We start from the raw sequence: 20866 nt of genomic DNA on the forward strand, positions 1-20866 counted from the left end.
TCTATCAAAATTTACCATTTATCAAAGATCAACCTGTATTTCAATTAATATACTAAAATTTTTTATTCAAAAGTTATAGTTTCTAGCTTTAAGAGGTCTTTTTAGTGCTTTTTTGGAGCCCCTCGAGTGCTTTTCCTTTGTTTATCTGTACCTATGTTCTTCCTCTAGTTCTTCCAGAAGTTCAGTTTCATGAAGTATGACTTAGGATTCGTCAACCTACTTCGCCTCCAACCACACCACAGCTCTATCCACAAGAATGTGGTCTGGCTTCATGTTCAATAAGACAGCCACATAATGGTTTGATATCACTTCATTTTCTAAAGTCTTGGGTTTTCCACTATAAGATAACATCATATGTGAAAAAACATCCCAGGAAATACTGTGCTGCCCATTCTTAATCTACCTTCTTTTTAGTCAGTTATCATCAAGTGTTCAAAACACCAAGGGTTCCAGTTCTAATGGGGTTGCTATACTGTATGAGGGCTAAATGGGACATTTGGGACAATATTTGTGAAGGCTTCATCACCATGCCTGGCCCAGAAATGTATGAAGCAAACGTCCTTTCTCCCGCAACTTTCTTTCCTCTGAAAAAAGATTGATTTTATCAGTGGAATGACTAGCGCAAATTTTTTTTTAAAAAGCTTACTCAAGTAGAAGTGTGAAGGGCAAGACTCTGCCTAAGGGACAAGTCACTTAAGACAAAAGAGGGAAAGTAGTAGAGGAGCATGAGGCTATAGACATAGAAGTCAAAACTGTAAGCTACAAATAAATATTACATGTTTCTGAAAATGATTATACAGATAATGAAGAGGTAGTGAAGTTCTTTAAGTTTGGAGGGAAATGATCAAAACTGTGTTTTAGGGGCATGCTGTTAAGTTAATATAAGGAAGATACCAAAGAATTGGAACTAAAGTAATAAGATGTTAGAATTCAATTGTTCGGATGATAAATGCTTAAAGCCTGATTTAGTGATGAAATTGCCAACGATAATAATGGTGTTTAGAAAAGTTAACCTTATTGAACACTTGGTCTGTGCCACAATGTCAGGCACTGTTTTAAAAGTTATTTGTTTTATTTTATTATTTTATTTACTTGAGAGAGAGAATGAGAAAGAGAGCACGAGAGAGGTGAGGGGCAGAGGGAGAGGCAGACTCATCACTGAGCAGGGAGCCTGATGAGAGGCTCGGTCCTGGGACTCCAGGATCATGACCTGAGCCAAAGGCAGACACTTAACCCACTGAGCCATCCAGGTGCCTCTAAAAATGCATTTCATTTGCACAACAGCACTGAATACTCTTGGTGCTATTATCCTCATTTGGCAGAAGTTAAATTAACGAAGTTAAATGTCTAAGTTGACAAGTAACAGAGCAACCAGGCTGGATTCAAATCCAGGCTAGCTCCAAACCCCGTGCTTAGTAACTCTACACCTGGTAAAACATTGCAAAGAGAAAATGACTGACTGGATGTCTGTGATCCAAGACCAGGGACATGCGACCCAGAGATTTCTAGTCTGGGGGGCACTGGAAAGAAGACCTCAGGATTTTGATTTTTAGAATTATGATAACATTCTCCTTTTCCTCTTAGCTTGAGCTCATTCTTCTCACAGTATGGACCCTCTAACTTTTCTCTGTACTGTAATAACACTGCATCTGAAAGATATGTCCCACTTATTTTAAAATATTCTGATTTTGTTCAATCTGGCTGAAACCCTGCACTTGTTGGGGTTTGTGAGAACTCCATTGTTAGTCATTTTTGGAAATCCCCCCTCTCCACTGCATCATACAGGTCCCAGGAAAATGAAGAAGGAACTTGTTTTCCAGTCCACCGTGGACTCTTTGGTCATCTTTGTTTCTTCCATCCTCAACTGCCGTCAGTCAGGCTCTATTTGATGTTCACTATCCAGCACTGATACAGAAGGCCACCAATGTACCCAAAGCAAATGCATGTAAGAGTAACATGTTTATATGTGTCCCTACCACTATTCCCACACAAATTTTACTTCTGGATCCCTGAGTTTTAAGGGCCTACTATTCTTCCACCTGGGGAGTCTCCAGGTACCCTGTTCTTATCTTTTCCAAGGAAACTTCTTTTCTTTTCTTTAGCTCTCAGTCCATGGCCTCCCCATCAGCTTCCTTCCTCAGAGAACCTAGCTTAATTTTCCCATAGGTCTTGGGTCAACATAGTCAGCAGGGCAGATCTAGCTCACTGATGTGCTTCATTGGTCAATAATGTGCCAGCCTCCTTGTTACTATCAGTTCCCCACAATTACAAATGTGGATATTTCATATAAAAACCTAGAGCCCCTGTTCACAACTAGAAACACAGACTGGCGATTTCAGGGTTATCATTCTTGCATATAGAGTTTGCACAGCCTACACAAACAACCCTCCTTACTGCCCTGACATGAGGATCTGTCAGTTCTCTTTTTCATTTGACCTCTGAAAATGTTCAGTGTATCTTCAAGCCTAAAGCAACTCCAAGTGAGCAAAGCTTGGACTGTTAGGATATAAAGCTAAGTCTCTGAGAAAATAACTCTTATTCTTTTCTAATGAGCCTGAAACTAAGAAAATATAAGCACATTTATTTTCTCATTCAGATTATTCTGCCATATTTTCTTTTTTTTCCCAGCAAAACATTTTATTTTTTTAATTTGTTTTAATTTAATTTATTTTTTTTCACTGTTCCAAAATTCATTGTTCATGCACCACACCCAGTGCTCCACGTGCCCTCCTTAATACCCACCACCAGGCTCACCCAATCCCCCACCCCCCTCCCCTCCAAAACCCTCAGTTTGTTTCTCAGAGTCCACGGTCTCTTATGGTTTGTCTCCCCCTCCGATTTCCCCCAACTTACTTCTCCTCTCCATCTCCCAATGTCCTCTGTGTTATTCCTTGTGCTCCACAAGTAAGTGAAACCATATGATAATTGACTCTCTCTGCTTGACTTATTTCACTTAGCATAATCTCCTCCAATCCTGCCCATGTTGATACAAAAGTTAGGTATCCATCTTTTCTGATGGATGCCATAACATGTATGGACTATATCTTCTTTATCCATTCGTCCACTGAAGGGCATCTTTTTTCTTTCCACAGATTGGTGACTGTGGTCATTGCTGCTATGAACATTGGGGTACAGATGGCCCTTCTTTTAACTGATGCCATATTAACTTCTTTGTGGACTCCTGCAACGATCATGTTCTGTCATCTCAACCACTGATGCTCATACAATGAGCTAGAGTGATGGTGTTACTTACAACACCCCAGTGAGCAAGCACTACATCCTGTAAATCAGAAGAGCTGTGAATTGTCCTCAGAAGACTGACTAGACAGGGGTCTGCTTAAAGAGGTAATATGCTAATGTGATTAATTGGATTCCAATAGAATCATCATTACTCAGGCAAAGCTGAAATGTCCATATTACTGAGGGAATATTTTTCATACAGTAATCTAACAGGTTCTAAATTGGTGACACTATTTCCAGTATATCTTAAAAACACACTTGAAATGCCTTTTCTGATAGGGAACTTATATTTACAATTCAGTAATTGATGAGAAGGAAAAATAATTGAAGGAATGAAGCAAGAATAAAGAAGCTTCAGTGGGGACAGCTCTTTGGTATGGTTTTCATGTCCCCTGTAAGGGCCACATGGCCTGTTTCCTATAGTAAAGTAACTGATTATATGAACCCTATTGTTACATGAACTCTGCTTTCTCATGTCTTCCAGCTAATTTTATAGTTCTTCCTGTTTTTGTCAAGTGGTGCTTTGAAAGTGGAATCTTAGAAAATTTCAGTATAGATGTTTTAAAAGATAGTAAGTATACCAACACTAGCAATTGACTTTATTCAAAGAAGTTACAGTTTCTCAACTCATTGTGTAACAAAAGAGCAACAAATTGAAATATGATCATTGCCTGCCATGGCAATGATGGCAGACATTAACGATGTCTACATTGGTCATTCTGAATTTATGGGAGTGTGACAAACTCCTTGTAATTGAAAGAATTTTCTCCACCCCCACAATAACACAGTTATAATTTTAGTAATCAACAATACAGAAAATATATAATAATAAGGAGTTATTATGAATTCATTAATATTTAGCAGAGTGGTGCAGCGGAAGCGTGCTGGGCCCATGAATTCATTAATATTTAAGACTTTTGTAAGTTATAACTGTGTATTACTTCATTGGTCAAATAATGTTTGAAAATAAGTTATCAGACACTGTTTGGTCGACCTAAACACTTTTAGAACCTTAGAGTAATTTTGTGACATCCTACTTCTCACCAGGAGTCCATAAATCATAAATTGGTAGCCAACAATTTACGTAGAGCATACTTAGAGAGTTGAACTGTGTAAATGAGTCTTATTACCCAAATCAAGAGTATGAGTGTGTGTGTGTGGGGGGGTGATATAACCCTATTATAGGATGCACAACTCTGGAAGAACCTTTCAAGCAGCCAGCCATTACTTGTCAGTTTTGAGCAAATTTGGCAAATTGTCAGTAACCCACCAAAGCTCTCTTCTTGACATATTTCCAAGCTGAACAGATTGTGAGTAGAGTTGCTTTAATTCAGCCTGTCACAGGGCTCACTACTGTAAATCAAAGAGATGCACAGCCTGAGATCACATGTGGGGGGAAAATGACGTACTTTGTAAAGGTGTGCTGGCTAAAAAAATGTATCATATCAGCTGTTTTACAGACCTACGACTAACATTACAATCCATAGGTACTAAAAGCAGGAAAAAAAAAAAAACAAATACAAATAAAATGCCACTGTTTCTATTAGTGTCAAAAGTACATCTGTAAAAGTCTCTTGTCAGATCAAGGAGAAACTGGTTTTTTTGTGTGTTTTTTTTTTTTTTTTTTTTTAGATATTACTTCCAAATATATTAATCAACACCAAAAACACCTCTATGTATGTACTTTACTCTCTGATTTTTAGCTGAGATATTTTTCTCTTTTTTAAAAAATTGACGAATAGTTGACATACAATGTTACATCAGTTTCAGGTGTACAACGTAGTGTTTTGACAAGTCGGTGTCATGTTATGCTCCCTACAAGTGTAGCTACCATCTGTCACCATACAGAACTATGATAGTCACATTGACTATATTCCCTGTGCTGTATACCATGACTTATTCATTCCATAACTGGAAACCTGTACCTTCCACTCCCCTTCACTCATTTTGCCCATCCCTCCACCCTCCTCCCCTCTGGCAACTACCAGTTCATTTTCTCTACTTATGGGTCTGTTTCAGTATTTTTGTGTTTGTTTATTTGTTTTGTTAGCTGACATTTTTTTAAATTTTAGGATTTTAAAAATAAGTGAATCCTCTTTATTACACATTTATAACTTTGTCTCTTAGCTTGGAGTTATTAGGTTGTGGAGCTAGACCTGGGGTAAGAATTTTTAGTAACACACAGAAAGTATCTGGGTTTATTTTATTTTTTAAAAGATTTTATTTACTTATTTGACAGAGAGCAAGAGGGCACAAGCAAGAGAAGTGGCAGAGGAAGAGGGAGTAGCAGGCTCCCCACTGAGCAAGGAGCCCAACGTGGGGCTCGATCCCAGGACCCCAAGATCATGACCTGAGCCAAAGGTAGACACCTAATTGACTCAGCCACCTAGGCGGCCAAGTATCTGGGTTTGTTTGTTTTTTTTTAATTGTTAAGAATACTACTTTATAAAAAAAAAAAAAGAATACTACTTTATTATGCACAGCTATTTGATAATTAGATATATTTTCATTTACATTAAAAATCAATAGTTGGGTATAGAGTTCTATGATTTTCAATACACATTTAGATTTGTATAATGACTACCACAAACAGGTTGGAAGAGTTCCATCACCCCATAAAACTTCACTGTGCTTTCCTCTTGTGGTGAAACCCTCCTGCACCCCTAATCCTGGTAACTACTGTTCTATTTTCAGTTTCTACAGCTTTAACCTCTCCAGAATGTTATATAAATGGAATCCTACAGGAAGCAAACTTTCAAGACTGGATTTTGTCATCTGGTGTATACATTTAACATCATTCATGTTGTGGCATGTATCAATGGGTCGTTCTTTTTCATTGCTAAATAGTATTCTGTTGCATTGACATACCACTTTTATCCATTCACCCACTGAAGATGTTTTTTGGTTGTTTCTATTTCTAGTGATTATGAATAAGACCCTATAAATATCCATACATGATATTTAGTGTGAGGTTTAGTTTTTATTTCTCTAGAGTAATTACCTAGGAATGAGATTGCTCTACGCTACGGTAGCATGTTTAACATCTTATGAAACTGCCAAACTGTTTTGCAGAATGACGATAACATTTTGTAAACCGATAAGCAAAGAATAAGAGTATCTGATGCTCTGCATCTTTGCCATCATGTGGTATTGTCACATTTTATTTTTCCTTCCCATTTTAGTAAGTATAGAGTGGAATCTCCTTGTGGTTCTCATTTGCTTTTCCATAATTGCTAATGATGGTGGTCACTTTTGATGTGTTTATTTTCCCTTTTGAATAGTTTCTTTGATGAAGAGTCTGTTCTGACTTTGGTCCATTTTTAAAGTGGGTTCTTTGCTTCCTTATTGCTGGGTTTTCACAGCATTTTTGATACATTATGGATATAAGTCCTTTGCCAAATATATAGTTTTTTATTTTCTATTTTTTTTCAGATGAGTACATTTCCTTTATTGAGGGCAACAAACCCCCCAAACCCCAAAAATGTAAAAACCCAGGGTACTAGAAATACAAACTAAGTTCATTCAGAATCAAGGTCCTCCAGGGGTGCCTGTTAGCTCAGTTAGTTGGTCAAGCATCTGCTTTCCACTCAGGTCATGGTCCCAGAGTCTTGGGATCGAGGCCTATGTCGGGCTCTCTGCTCAGCTGGGAGTCTGCTTCTCCTTCTTTCTGCCTGCCATTCCCCTGGCTTGTGTTCTCTCCCCGTCATATAAATAAATAATATCTTTAAAATAATAAACAAAAGCACAATCAAGCTTGTCCAGACTCTGTTCACAAATGCTAGTGAGGTGCATGTCAGCACCAAGTAGGGGAGACCGGGACAGGAGTGAGGCCAAGAGAAAGGATGGGAAGAGGGTTCCCAGAGGTCCCCTAGGGATCACCCTCCACCTTCCCAGTGACACTGAAGACCTGCTATACCCTAACCTTTTGACCCCCACCGCATCCCTGGCCAGAGCTTTGACAGCCAGTCTCAAATGGTTCTGTCCTCCCTTGCTCCATGCTCACTTGCCCAGGCTTCCAGCTACTCTTCTCTTCCTCCACCCTCTTCTCTGTGACTAGTAGTAGGTTAGGGCACTGTGTGAGCCATGGTGAAGCTGGGGGCCTGTAGAGGCAGGGTGGAGCTGGGGTGAAGACAGAAGAAGAAGCGCTAAGGATCCCCTCTTCACAGGATCCCAAACTGTACAACCAGCTCCTCTTTTCATCCCCTCCGATCTGAGAAAGTGTACTGTGGCATAAGCAGCTCTCCTGTAGACCTGCTATAAGTCAGAGAGGGGGAAGGGTTTGCTGGCCGGCACTTGGTGGGACTGGCTGGTGAGAGATGGTGGGGCGGCAGCTTCCTCCAGTGAGTCAGACTGCTGCTCAGCACAGCCGAGTGGGTGCTGTAGTGCTTTGCTGGCTCCATGTGTTCATGCTGCTCCATGCCCTGAAAGTCCACAGCAGACATGCCAGTGATGTTGCTGGCTGTCTTAGCAAGGCTGGAGGAGAGCAGGGCTTGCTCCTCTGTGCGAGTGGGAGGCAGGCTGTGATAGTTACACTCAACTGCATTGAGAGCTTTGGTGGGAGGCTGCCAGGGTCCAGCAGCAGCTTCCGTTCCTCTAAGTCCTTGTTTGAGTCCTCGTTCTGGCTGCTGTATCAGCATCCCATGGCTGGGGCCGGGGAGGGCGCTGAGGACTTGCCAGGGAGGGACAACATCTGTGGGGAGCCCTTCTAGTCACATCACCTGTGGCTACAATCCAGCAAGCAGTCACCTGCCTCAAATACACAATTTAAAAGAAATTATTTATTTACTTGAGAGAAAGAGAGAGAGTGTGGGGAAGGCCAAAGGGTGAGGGAGAGGAGCAGACTCGCAGCTGAGTGGGGAGCCCGATGCAGGGCTCAATCTCAAGGCCCAGAGATCATGATCTGAGTGGAAACTAAGAGACCAACACTTAACTAACTAAGCCATCCAGGCACCCCATCAAATGTATAACTTTTGCAAATATTTTTTCCCAGTTGGTAGGAGGGTTGGCTTTTGGTAACAGTGTTTTCAGCTAAGAAAAATTATTTTAATTTTAATGAAGTTCAATTTGTCCCTTTTAACTTTCATGGAATTAGGTATTATTTTTGTGAATTTTTGCCTATCATAAGTTTCCAAAGATTTTTCTCCCATGTGTTCTGTGAATTTTATATATCTTTTACATTTAAGTCAATCACCAGTTGTGATTAAATTTTTATATACACTGTGAAGTAAAAGTCTATGTTCAATTTTTGCATTGGAATATCCAACTGTGACTTCACCATATGTTGAAAAATATTTTCATATCTCCATTGATTTGTCTTTGAAGCTTTGTTAAAAAATAAGCTGATCATATCTATATATGTCTATTTTTAAAATTTCTGTTCTATTGATCAATGTGACTTTTTTTTTTTTAATCAACATCACCTTCTTGATTACTAGAACTTTATGGTAACTCTTAAGTTTTGGTTGTGGGAGTCCCCCCATTTTCTTCTTTTTCCATTTGCTTTGAATATTCTAGGGCTTTTTGTTTTGGTTTGGTTTGGTTTTCTGTCTTTTCATATAAATCATGGGGTCAGCTTGTCTATATCTATAAATCTTGTACCAGAATTTGATTTGGAATGCATTGTCTATACTAAATTGAGCAGATATTAACTCTATTGATTATCCCAATAATGAACACAGTATTCTCTCCATTTATTTAGGTTTTCTTTGACTTTTTTTTTTCAACAATGTTTTGCATTATATAAATCCCATACACATTTTGTTAGATTTATATTGTTTGTTTTTTGGAGGAGGGGCTATTATAAAAGGTACTTTTTCAAGGTTAGGTTTACAATAATTTGTTATTAGTTTATAGAAATACAATTGATTTTTATAATTTGATTTGATTTGATTTGATTTGATACTTTGACTCTGCAACTTTTCTAACCTCCCTTATTAGTTCAGAGAGTCTTTCTTTTGTAGATTTGATGGGGTTTATTGCATAGACAGTCATGTTGGTTGCAAATAGGAACAGCTTCATTTCTCCATTTCTAATTTGTATGGCAGCAATTTCTTTTCCTTACTTTATTTCATTGGCTAACACTTCTAGCAAAATGTTAAATAAGAGTGGTGGAAATGGACATTCTTGACTTTTTTCCTGATTCTGAGGGGAAACAATACAGTTTTTCAAAAGGAAACCTAATGCTACCTATAGATTTTTTGTAGATGTCCTTATTCAGACTGACAATGTCTCCTGCCATTCCTAGCTTGTTAACAGTTTGTATCATGAACTGATAATGACTTTGCCTGATATGTTTTCAGCATCTATTGATCTGTTCGTGTACTTTTCCTGTTAGGTCTTAAGCAGATTGGTAGAAAATGTAAAGAATCTCTTAAATGCACTTCGCAAATGTTAATTCTCTGTAAAATCTGATGATAGAAAGCCAAAAGCAACTCAGCAAATATATATCTATGTAGTTAAGGTAATAAGGTTCATATGTGTAAGTCTTCTCATTATAAATTTAATAGATATTTGGCACAAACTATGTATGATGGTTCTAAACTTCTGGGCTATCGGCCAAATCGTGTCCAAAATGTTTTTGTCTTGGTCTATGAAATATTTTTAAAAAGTTGACTTAGAGTCTGGTATTTAAACTCCAGGAGATTTCATTTCCTTTTCTGGATGTCTAGTTTCCCTTGGAAGCTTTCACAAAACTAGACCTCATTGCTTCATGGCACCATCAGTTGGAGTTGAGTAGCAACTATCCCTTTTTACAAAGGAGATATTTTACTATAGTACCCAGAATTCCCTGAGCAGTTTTGCTCATTTATGTTACACATCTCACAGCTATAGGCTATGGGATTTGCAATTGTTGACCTGGAAAACTGGATAGCTTCCACGTTAATTTGTATCGTTTTAATGAAAAATGAGTAGAATCTACATAGTGAGATACTATTTTGTATGATAGAATGGCTATTTTTTAAAAATGAATATATGGTATTGAAATGAGAAATTCTAAATATTTTGGAAGCAAATAGAAATTGACATGGACAGTTGGTGTTGTTATGGCCAGGTGTATCAAAAATCTTAAAAATACTCATATCTTTGAATGGTTAATTCTATTTCTTGAGATTTACCTTAGGGAGATGATTATGGACATATATAAAATTTTATGATGATCATCACTGAAACATAGGAAAAAAATGGGAAGATGATGTTATCAGGCTAGCAAAGTATCAATGACATAAAATCCTTCTACAAATTCCAGCCATTTTCAAATGCCCAGAAAATGGCCTTTATTGTGTTGCCAAAAGCTTGAAATAAAACAAAACAAAAAATAAAATCTCCTGACCATGCATATTACTTGAGTAAAACCAAACAATAAGCATGGATGGACACAAAGAAGATGCAAAAGCTCCTTCCCCTCAGACCATTCTCTGCCTGTGATTCAAGTCATAGGGTCTGTGCTATCCAGAAAACTCAGCATCTGCCTTCTTTTGAATGGGATCTATATAGGGAACTAGCAGGAACTGAGGCCCTTTCATTTCTATCTTCAAACCCACCCAGAGACAGCAAATACAGAAGAAAACATGGTTGAATTCATATTTTCAAAAGAAAAAGCATAATGTGCATAATTGGAGATAGGACAAGCCTGGTGAGGAGTGCAGACCTGTGGTTGTACATCAATTATATGTAGTATTTCTGTAGTGGAGAACTCTATGTCCTCCCTGTCAAGAATAATGGAAAAGCCATAGTGCCAGAGCCAAAGAATCCAATGAAATCCAACAGATTCAATTTGGATAAATGTCAGCTACATATAAAAAACTGAGCTGAGGCTGCAGTCATCAGCTTCTACTCTGTGTCTAGCTTTGGGAAGGCCAATCAGAACAATCTTAAGTCTTGTATTCCAGAAAACCTCAGGCCCAGCTTCCTTTTTAGTCGAAGAAAACTAATCCAAACAGAAAAAGGTAACAGCATGGGGACTATAAAAAATTCTGAACCAGAAAATAACAGAAAAGCACAGCCTTGAATATTCAAAAGACCATAATTTTAGAAGTAATTTGCATAACATTTATGTTCAATAATTTTTTTTAATTAACAAAAGTGTTTATGTCTTTGAAGGTTGTTTTCAAGGTTTTCATATTAGACATCATTTCTAAATGCTGACATTTCAATCTTGGTTTACTCTTTGACTCAAAAATTGAATAAAGGAAAATTCCTTTTTGTCAGATTCCTATGGCCTTTATTTACTTGGTATTGTGTTTTGTTGTTGTTGTTGTTGTTTGCACTGCATTGTGGTCAGATTTGGAGTCTCTAAATATCTATTTATCTTAAGTAATTTAAACTTTTTCTATGTACTACTACCTGTTCTTTTTCTAAATAGTATACAGTTATTTGGAAGTAACATGTCTTTTTTGCTTAGAAGAAACCAAGTGATACTGCATTATTCAATCTTCTATATACATTTTAATGTTTTTACTTATGTCAGTGGCAGTTTGTCACGTGACAAGCATGTGAAAATTTCTTACTCTTACTTAATATTCAACCTTTCAACATCATTTTAATAGTATAGTCCCCAGAATTCAATTTCAGCAAATGTATGTTGATCACTGATATGCTTGTCTAGCTCATTTAACTCTAACTCCTTGTGGTTATTATACTTCCTTATATTCGCCTTCATTTACTTTTCTTATTTTATAACATTGACCAAGTTTTTGTTCACTTTCTATTTTAATGATACGTTACCCAGTAATTACTTTAATTTCATTGCATATTTGAACATTTGGTTATCTGAAGTCATAGGTAAACATTACGTACATTCTTTCCCCAAATATAACAAGACCTGTGCTTGTGCCTTTTTTATTTGAAAAATTTAGGTATTTGCCATGTTTCTTCTCTCTTATCCTCTTTCTTTTATTTCCCTCTAAACCTAAGTCTTTTTTTTTCCTTATTCTTTCTTAGATTTTATCACCTAATAGTCATCTCTGTGTTTGCCATTTTTTTGAGAGAATTGTTTCTAGTTTATCTAATTACAAATGCAATATCCCTCCTGTCTTTTAAAATTTCTACAGTCATGCTTTTTTAGTGCCAAGAGAATACTCTTTCTCTTTAGGGTATTCAGAGCAGCTTGATATATGTTTTTTACTTAAAATTTTTTGTCAGGTTATTAAATTTTAATTTACATATGAAACTCACCCCTTAAAAATACATAGTTTGATCAATAATTACCACTACCATCAAGATATTGAATATTTCCAAGATACCAAAAAGTTCCTTCGTATCAACTTGTTGTCAAGTCTCTTCCCTCACCTGTTGGCTGGGGCAACCAGCAACCCAATTTCTCTCTTCACAAACTGGAGTTCCCAAAATGTCATATAAATTGAGTCAGACTGTATGTAGGCTTTTGTGGAAGGCTTCTTTCACCTCATATATTGCTTTGAAGAATTATCCATGTTGTTCCATGTGTCCGGAGTTCGGGCCATTTATTGATCTCACATTCTTTCTGAACATGTCTATTCCATTGTATGGAGATACCACAATTTTTTTAATCCATTCACAGGTTATAGGACATCATTTAGATTTTTGTCTAGATTTTGACCATTATGAATAAAGCTGCTGGTCATATAATGGTCTTTGTGTAAATATACGTTTTCATTTATCTTGACTAAATTCCTAGGGAGGGGTTGCTGGGTTCTGTAATAAGTGTATGATTAACTTTATAAGAAACATGGCTGTATTATTTTGCATTCCTATTGGAAATATAACAGATTTCAGGTTGTTCTGCACATTCATTAGCATGCGGGTTGTCAGATTTTTGTTTTGTTTTGTTTTTTTCACTTTCAGCCATTGCAATGGATGGTTAGTAATATGTCATTGTGTTTATAATTCATGTTTTAACAATAACTAATAAACAATGTTGAGCATGTTTTCACGTGTATGTGTGTTACTCATGAAACTATTTTGGTGATGTGTCCTCATGAAAGTCCAGTTGTTCCTTCCCATTTGTTGAAAACACTATCTTTTTAATATTGAATAGCCATTGCACCTTTGTAAACATCAATCGATAATATTTCTGTAGGTCTATTAGTGGATTCTTCATTCTGTTACATTGTTTTATCTAACCATCCTACTCAAAATCTAACTGTTGTGATTATTATAGTTTTCTTTGGGCCATACTTTTCAGCTTCTTTGTATGCCTTATGATTTTTTGTTGAAAACTAGATATTTAAACATTATTATGTGGTAACTCTGGAAATCATTTTGCCATTTTGCCATTCCCAGGGTTTGCCATTCTTGCTTGTTGAAGGCAGTTACTCATTTGTTTTGTACCTTTCTGAACCATTTTTGTAGACTTTTCTCCTAGTTGTGGGTGGTTACTGTATTCTTTTTTTTTTAAAGATTTTATTTATTTATTTGACCGACAGAGATCACAAGTAGGCAGAGAGGCAGGCAGAGAGAGAGAGGAAAGGAAGCAGGCTCCCCGCTGAGCAGAGAGCCCGATGTGGGGTTCGATCCCAGGACCCTGAGACCATGACCTGAGCCGAAGGCAGAGGCTTAACCCACTGAGCCACCCAGGCGCCCGGTCACTGTATTCTTTAGCTTGTTTTCAGCTAATGTTTTGACAGAGATTTCCTTGAATGCTAGGAGCTATAATACACACACACACACACACACACACACACTCATGCATACAAAGAAACAAGCAAACAAACAAAAACAAAAAAAGTTTCTCAGTCTTTGCAGAATGACTTTGAACTGGAACACCATTTTAACACTTAGCCCCGACATATAGGATTCCAACTCAGTCTTCAGTTTCTTTTTGCACTGACCCAAGAGAAGCAAAAGTGAAAGCTTGTCATCTTCTCACATCCTTTCTGAACACATGTCTTGCCCTGTACACATGTGTGGCAAACATAAGGAATGAATGTCTTCATTTCTCAAAGAAACTCTTCCCCCAGCTTTTCTTTCTCTCTTTGGGTGATGTACTGTATTTTTAAAAATTTTGTGTTTATATTTTATACATGCTTCAAGTCCTATGAAATTCTTGAATCTGTGGTTTGTTGTCTTTCTTAATTTTGAAAATTTCTTAGCCATTTTCTCTTCAAATATCTTTCTCTTTTCTTTCTGGGATTTCAATTACACCTATGTTAGACTACTTTATATTTTCCCAGGGCTCTTGGGCTGTCTCTTCTAGTTTTTCACTCTTTATGTTTTAGTATTTTAGTAAAGATAATTTCTATTAAAATGAGATTATTTCAAATGACCTATGGTTCTAGGAATCCACTGAAAGTAGAAGCCATGGAAAGGCACTTGGGTGGCTCAGTCGGTTAAGTGTCTGTCTTTGGTTCAAGTCATGACCTTGGCTCAGGTCATGATGTTGGCTCAAGTCATGATCCTAGAGTTCTGGGATTGAGCCCAGAGTTCTCCCTCTCCCCCCACCACTGCTCATGCTTTCTCTCTCTCAAATAAATAATTAAAATCTTTAAAAAATAAAGTAGAAGCCATGGAAGAAGGATCACCATATGAGTCCCAGTCTTAGGAACCATTCATTGCCACAGAATCAATGTACCAACACAGGGAGGAAGAAGTAAAAAATTGCCTCAACCACTTTCTCCTCTTGAACTCCAATCTCTTGTTGGTACCTGATGGTGGCTAAATTCAACTAAAACCTCATGCAAAAGATGACTGAGTAATGTATGCTATGGGTCATGCTCCAGGGATAGGGAGCACCACAGGAAAGGAGAGGCAATGGAGGAGGAGAGAATAGAATTATTCTTGCCAATCTGAAGATACAAAATAATGTATCATCATAGTTTAAGGTGTTTACTCCTATTATGCATGAGGTTGACATCCTATATGTTTACAGTCATTTTTACTTTCCTGAAGTTATTATTTGCCAAGATTTTCTTTGTAGCTGAAACAATGTTCTATTTTTATAAAAATATCTGTGATTACCTAGGAAGATGTTGTAATATATATTTTCACATAAAAATGGGTAAATACAGATATGAATGTAAATAAAATAAGAGGAATAAAATAAACAAATCAATAAAGTAAAAGGGATACATACACACACACACACACACACACACACACACACACACATATTTTTCTAAGGTTACTGTGGTAAATTACCACATACTTGGTGGCTTAGAGCAACAGAAATTTATTCTCTTGTCATTGCCAGTAATTGTTGACAATTCTTGTCTTATAGCTTCATCACAGTCTACCTTGATCTTCACATAGCCTTATTCTCTGTGTGTTTTTCTAAATAAAATAACAGTAGCAGGTATTACTATATGAATATCTTTTGGGAGCCATTTTTCAGCCTGTCATTTATCATATATGCATCTCAAATACACCTACTTTAATAATTATGCTATTCAGCTTTTTTATTCCTACCCATATTTTTACCTACTTGATGTATTATAGCACGAGATGGGTGAATTAAAATCATGTATTTTAATATTTTGTTATTTGTCCTTGAATCTCCTATAATTTCTGCTTTATGGATATTGCCACTAAGTTATTTGGTGCATAAAAATGTATAATTGTATCTTCATTATGGATTTCACATATTATTGCTATAAAATGTCCTTCTTATGATTTTTATATACTGTTCAAATTTCTTATAGTGATATTGAGACTCCCTGCATTATTATTTGAATTTATCTCTTTTATCATTGTCCCATCTTTAATTTTCAAATATTTTGAATCACTTTGTTTTAGATTTATTTTTTAACATTCTGTACAGCATGTAATTTTACATTCTGAGCAATATGAACAACTTTCCAAGAGATGAGTTTACACCATTTCATTTATTTACATAACAGGTAGATATTATCATAATTATAATATTTTATGTCATATTTTTATTATTTTTAAAAAATTATCATGCATCTTTTACACAAATTCATATCTTTAAACTCACTTGCCTCTTGATCTAGCCACAGCTGTACCTGGGCACAAGCCTACATGTCTCAGCCCATCTCCAACTCTGCACCACTTGCCTTTTACTGCAAAGTTTCACTGCTAATTCCACCATGGGACCTTGATGGAAACTGATATGTCAGAAATCTAGAGCCGTTCGGTTTCTGGTTTTTTGTTTGTTTGTTTGTTTTTAATATTTCTTAGCATTCACAATTGTACTGTTAAATATAATTATACCCATAACTTCATTTGTTCATTTTACCTGGTATCTTTTTACCTGTGCAACTACTGAAGGTGAGGAAATTATTGCACATGCACCACCTCTCACCTTCTTTTCCAGATCTATTTTTAATGGACTCTTTTTGAGGAGGTCAAAATTTAATATGCCTACTTCCTGTTTTTTCTCTATATTCTTTCTTTTTGTTCTGGTCTTGCTTCTACATGTAAGTAGACTCATTGTTCATGGCCAAGCCTCTCTCTCTGTAATGTTCAGTTGTCTTTAGTTTGGCTAAAGGTTGTCCTCTAGTAGATTCCCCAAAAGGGGATCAGAAAATACATTTCTCGTGTGTGAATGTTTACAAGTGTATATACAGCTTTTACATTTACATTACAAATTTCATGTTGTATAAGATTCTTGGGTCACTCTTTTCCTGGAGGATTGTGTACATTTTTGGGCCAATATATTTCTGTGGAAGTCTTTATATATATTTCCCCTGTAAATGATTTATTCCTTTTGCTTAAATGCTTAAATAATTCACTTAAAACTTCTGATAACTAGAAATTTTTCTCCTAAAAAGTTTTTTTTTGTTGTTTCAAATTTAAGAACCTTTTCTTTAACTGTATATTTAAAAATCAGGGTCTGTTTCTCTGGGTAGTACAACTATGTTATATTATATCTCTTTTGTGATCCGTTTCTCTAATTATCTCTTTAACTCAGATTAAGGTTTTAGTCATCTCTATTTTATTTTTCCAGGCTTTCCCATTTCTATTCTCTGTGGTCCTAAATCTGTATTCTACAGTGATTTTTCTTCCTGCATTCTTTCTATGGTCACCCATGTTTCTTCATGTTTAAGTTTTCCCCACTACATATTTCCTGACCTCTTCCAGCTAGCATTTCATGCCTATCAATTGTTTCACTGTTTCTTCTTTGTGCTCTTGTAAATTTTATTTATACTTTTGCTTCATATAAACAGTTGACCCTCTAAGGTTTTTTGTGGCGTTGTTGTAGTTTTAATTTGCTGAAAAATGTTAGATCACAGTTTTCTTCTTTGTGAAAAAATTTTCTGGTACTTTTCATCTGTTCTCCAGCTTCTTGATTCATTTGAATATGTCCTGTGCTGTTTTATTTTTGATTCCCTATCTTTGAAGAAGAAGAAGAGTTATTTCTGAACCACCTATTTATAGGAGTTTCTGGGGAAAAGGTCTATGGCTGTGTTCCATTCTGGCAACAATTTTCCTTAAGATGCAGGATTTGGTGCATGAATCCTTTAAACTTTCGCTTTTCCCTATCCAGCAGAGATAAGCTGTAGAATTGTCTGCATAACAAAGTCTTCTTATCCCCCGTGTCACATAAATTGGCTGCTTCCAGAAAATGTGGCTTACCTGTGTTGGAGTTCCCATACATCCTCACCTCCCCTCCTTTTCTGTCTTGAAATTGATCCAGAGAAGCTATCTCCTAGGATCTGCCACTTCAACTCTTTTCTTCCATAGTATACACACTTTGTTCGGTGTTTTATAGGCCGGACCAAAATTTATCATTTAAACGTAGACAAGTTTTGAGTAATTGAAAATCAAGTGGATGCCAGCACTGTAGAGCTGGACAGTTCTGCTGTTGATCTACCAAGTGTTCCCCATCCTCATTATCCACCGACAAATGAAACAATACAGCAGGGCAGGACCAATGAAAGCCACACCTCAAATCACTGCAGTGTGAACTGCTTAGATGGTGTGAAGAATATTCAGTTGTGATCTGATCCTCTCAGTTCTTCACCATCTTCCATTTTCTGTAAACTTTTGAGATGCTAGAAATGGGAGAGAATAAAAGGCCAGATATTTTCAATTCTTTGAAGAGGAAATGTGGGTGAGCATGTCCACTCTTTATCTTGATTCACTGCTGTAATACAGAAAGAAAGGTGAAAATATCAACTCGACTGTTGTGAAATCATCAAAAAGGTATGGCATCTATGACTATTTATTTTTTCCTCCCATCATGGTTTAGGAAAATTTCTGTAAATATTATGTTCTAGTAAAGTAAAAATAGGTTATTCTAATATAGAGAACTGGGTGGATTAGTGTGTCTTATTCAGGAGGAAGATAGTGATATGGCATTCTTTAAAAAAAAAGTTATAGAAAATTGTAAAGTTAATTTTACTTGTTTAGTTGTAAATGGCAAAAGAATTATAAATTGAATTATAAATTATAAGTTGAATTATAAATGTTCCAATAGGAATAAAATAAATTTTTAAGAAATTGTTAAAAAGATATAGTAAATTAATTTATTTGAAACCAGCAAATAATAGTTAATTTATTAATTAATTTGATAGTTAAAAGGAGAAATTTACAATTATAATTACATGCTTCTTCACTGTTGTATCAGAAACTTAGAAAGAAAGTAAAATATCAAAGAGAACATAGTGTTAGGGCTAATGACATAGTGAAGCAAAATTCAATTGTATATCTCTGTATCACAATTTACACTTAGTAAAACAAAGACTGCATTATTTATAGTAGCATTTAGGCATAAATTACATGGAAATCAATCTAACAAAAGATGTGAACTTTATTGAAACACAACAAACTTCATTAAGAAACACTTAGACAAATAAGTGGAGAAATATCACATTCATGGATGTAAGGCAGAATATTACAAATATACCAAATTTCCATCAAATTTATTTCAATATTCAATGTCATCATTTTTTCTTTTGTGGAACTTGGCAAAGTAGTGTTTAAATAAAAGTAGAAAAATAGTAATAAAAGTATTTTAAAGAAAAAGGAAATCAAGTTGAGAAGACTTAGTCTCAAGATATTCTAACATATTTATTATGAAGCTCTAATCATTTAGAGATTATGTAATGGAAACAGGAATAGAGAAAGGGCACAAAACTATAAAAGTGCCAAGAAAAGGCCCACACACATATGGAATTTTGATATAAGACAAAGGGACAAGGCAGATCAATGGAGAATGTGAATATTCCAATAAATGGCAAGGGGCAATTGAGTGCCATTTGCAGAATTAAACTGGTTTTCTGTCTCACATGTTACAAACGAGTCTATTCCAGGTAGGTTACAGTTTAATTATGGAAATAAAGTATGAAGCTTTTAGAAGACACTATAGATTATATATTTGAGATCTCAAGATGGTAAATGATTTCCTAAACAAGATGCCAATAGCAAAAGCAATAAAAGAAAACACTGGTAAGTTTATGTATGACAAGCTGTCTTTTAATCAAAGACAACAAAGGAGGAGTGCAAAAAACCAGCAACAGAATATAAGATATTTAAATGAAGGATTAGAATCAATATAATAAAACTTTTTCAAATGAAAAAAAAAGGAAAGAAAACAATTGAAAATGCAGTTTTAAAGAGGAAAAAAACCTTCACAAAAGTGGATTTCCAAATTGGCAAAAAGAATATGAAAAATAGCTTAATACTCTCGCTCATATCATTGCAAATTAAGATCATGATGAGAGTGTACACTTATCAAACTAAAGTTGAAATAGCTGGCAATACCAGGTGTTGGTAAGAACACGGAACAGTCAAGCGCTCCTCCACTTTAGTGGCCAGGTGCACAAGTAGAACATTCTAGAAAAAAATCTGTGTCACCGAATGAAATTGAAAAATATACCTATGTATAACCCAGAAAATTCACTTCTAGACATCTGTCCAAGGAGTCTTGGACATGTGCTTTGGAACACATATCCATGAATGTCCATAGTATTACCATCAATAGAACTGAGCATGGTGAAATAAATAATAAATCATTGTATAACTCCCAGCATGGATCTCGCCCACACAATTCTGAATAAAGAAACAAGACACAAGAAAGACCACATTATCCTATTAATACAAAATTCAAAAGCGGGCAAATCTAAGCTCTGTGGTTTACAGGTACATAATTATATGGTAAAATTATAAAGAAAACCTATGAACGGATTATCACAAAAGTTAAGATAGTGGCCCGTCCAGATAAATAGGGCGTTATTTTAAATCATTTTGGAGGAGGGACTTGAGGGCATTTGCTTGAGTATACTATATCTTGTCCATTTTTAGTTTATCATGTTACTTTGTCCATATGTGTTTTGTTTACCCTTTACAATATGTTTATATTTCATTAAAATGTAAAAGCAAAATATTCACAATACCAATTAAAAAGAAATGTCATGGAGTGCCTGGGTGGCTCAGTCAGTTAAGTGTCTGTCTTCGGCTCAGGTCCTGATCCGGGTCCTGGGATCCAGCCCCATATTGGGCTCCCTGCTCAGTGGGGAGTCTGCCACCCACCCCTGCTTATGCTTGTTCTCTCTTTCCCTTTCTCTCTCTCAAATAAATAAGTAAAACCTTTTTTTTTTTTTTTTTAAAGACATGTCATTGAGGACTAACCCTGAAGTTATATATGAATTTACGGAGCAAAATATAAATATTATTTGGCTTCTCTTTAACATCTTTCAGTAAGTGAAGAGCTGGGCCAATTGCCGGTTGCAAAAGTCAATACAGAAAA

The 20866-nt window shown here is 36.0% G+C and overlaps 1 pseudogene; it reads right to left on the reverse strand.

Moving 5' to 3' along the window:
- Positions 1 to 7400: 7400 nt before the first annotated feature.
- Positions 7401 to 7882, reverse strand: LOC111155393 (annotated as a pseudogene).
- Positions 7883 to 20866: the final 12984 nt, after the last annotated feature.

Source organism: Enhydra lutris, unplaced genomic scaffold (genome assembly GCF_002288905.1).
Source record: "Enhydra lutris kenyoni isolate GAN:26980312 unplaced genomic scaffold, ASM228890v2 scaffoldscaffold41, whole genome shotgun sequence".
In the NCBI taxonomy this organism is placed as follows: Eukaryota; Metazoa; Chordata; class Mammalia; order Carnivora; family Mustelidae; genus Enhydra; species Enhydra lutris.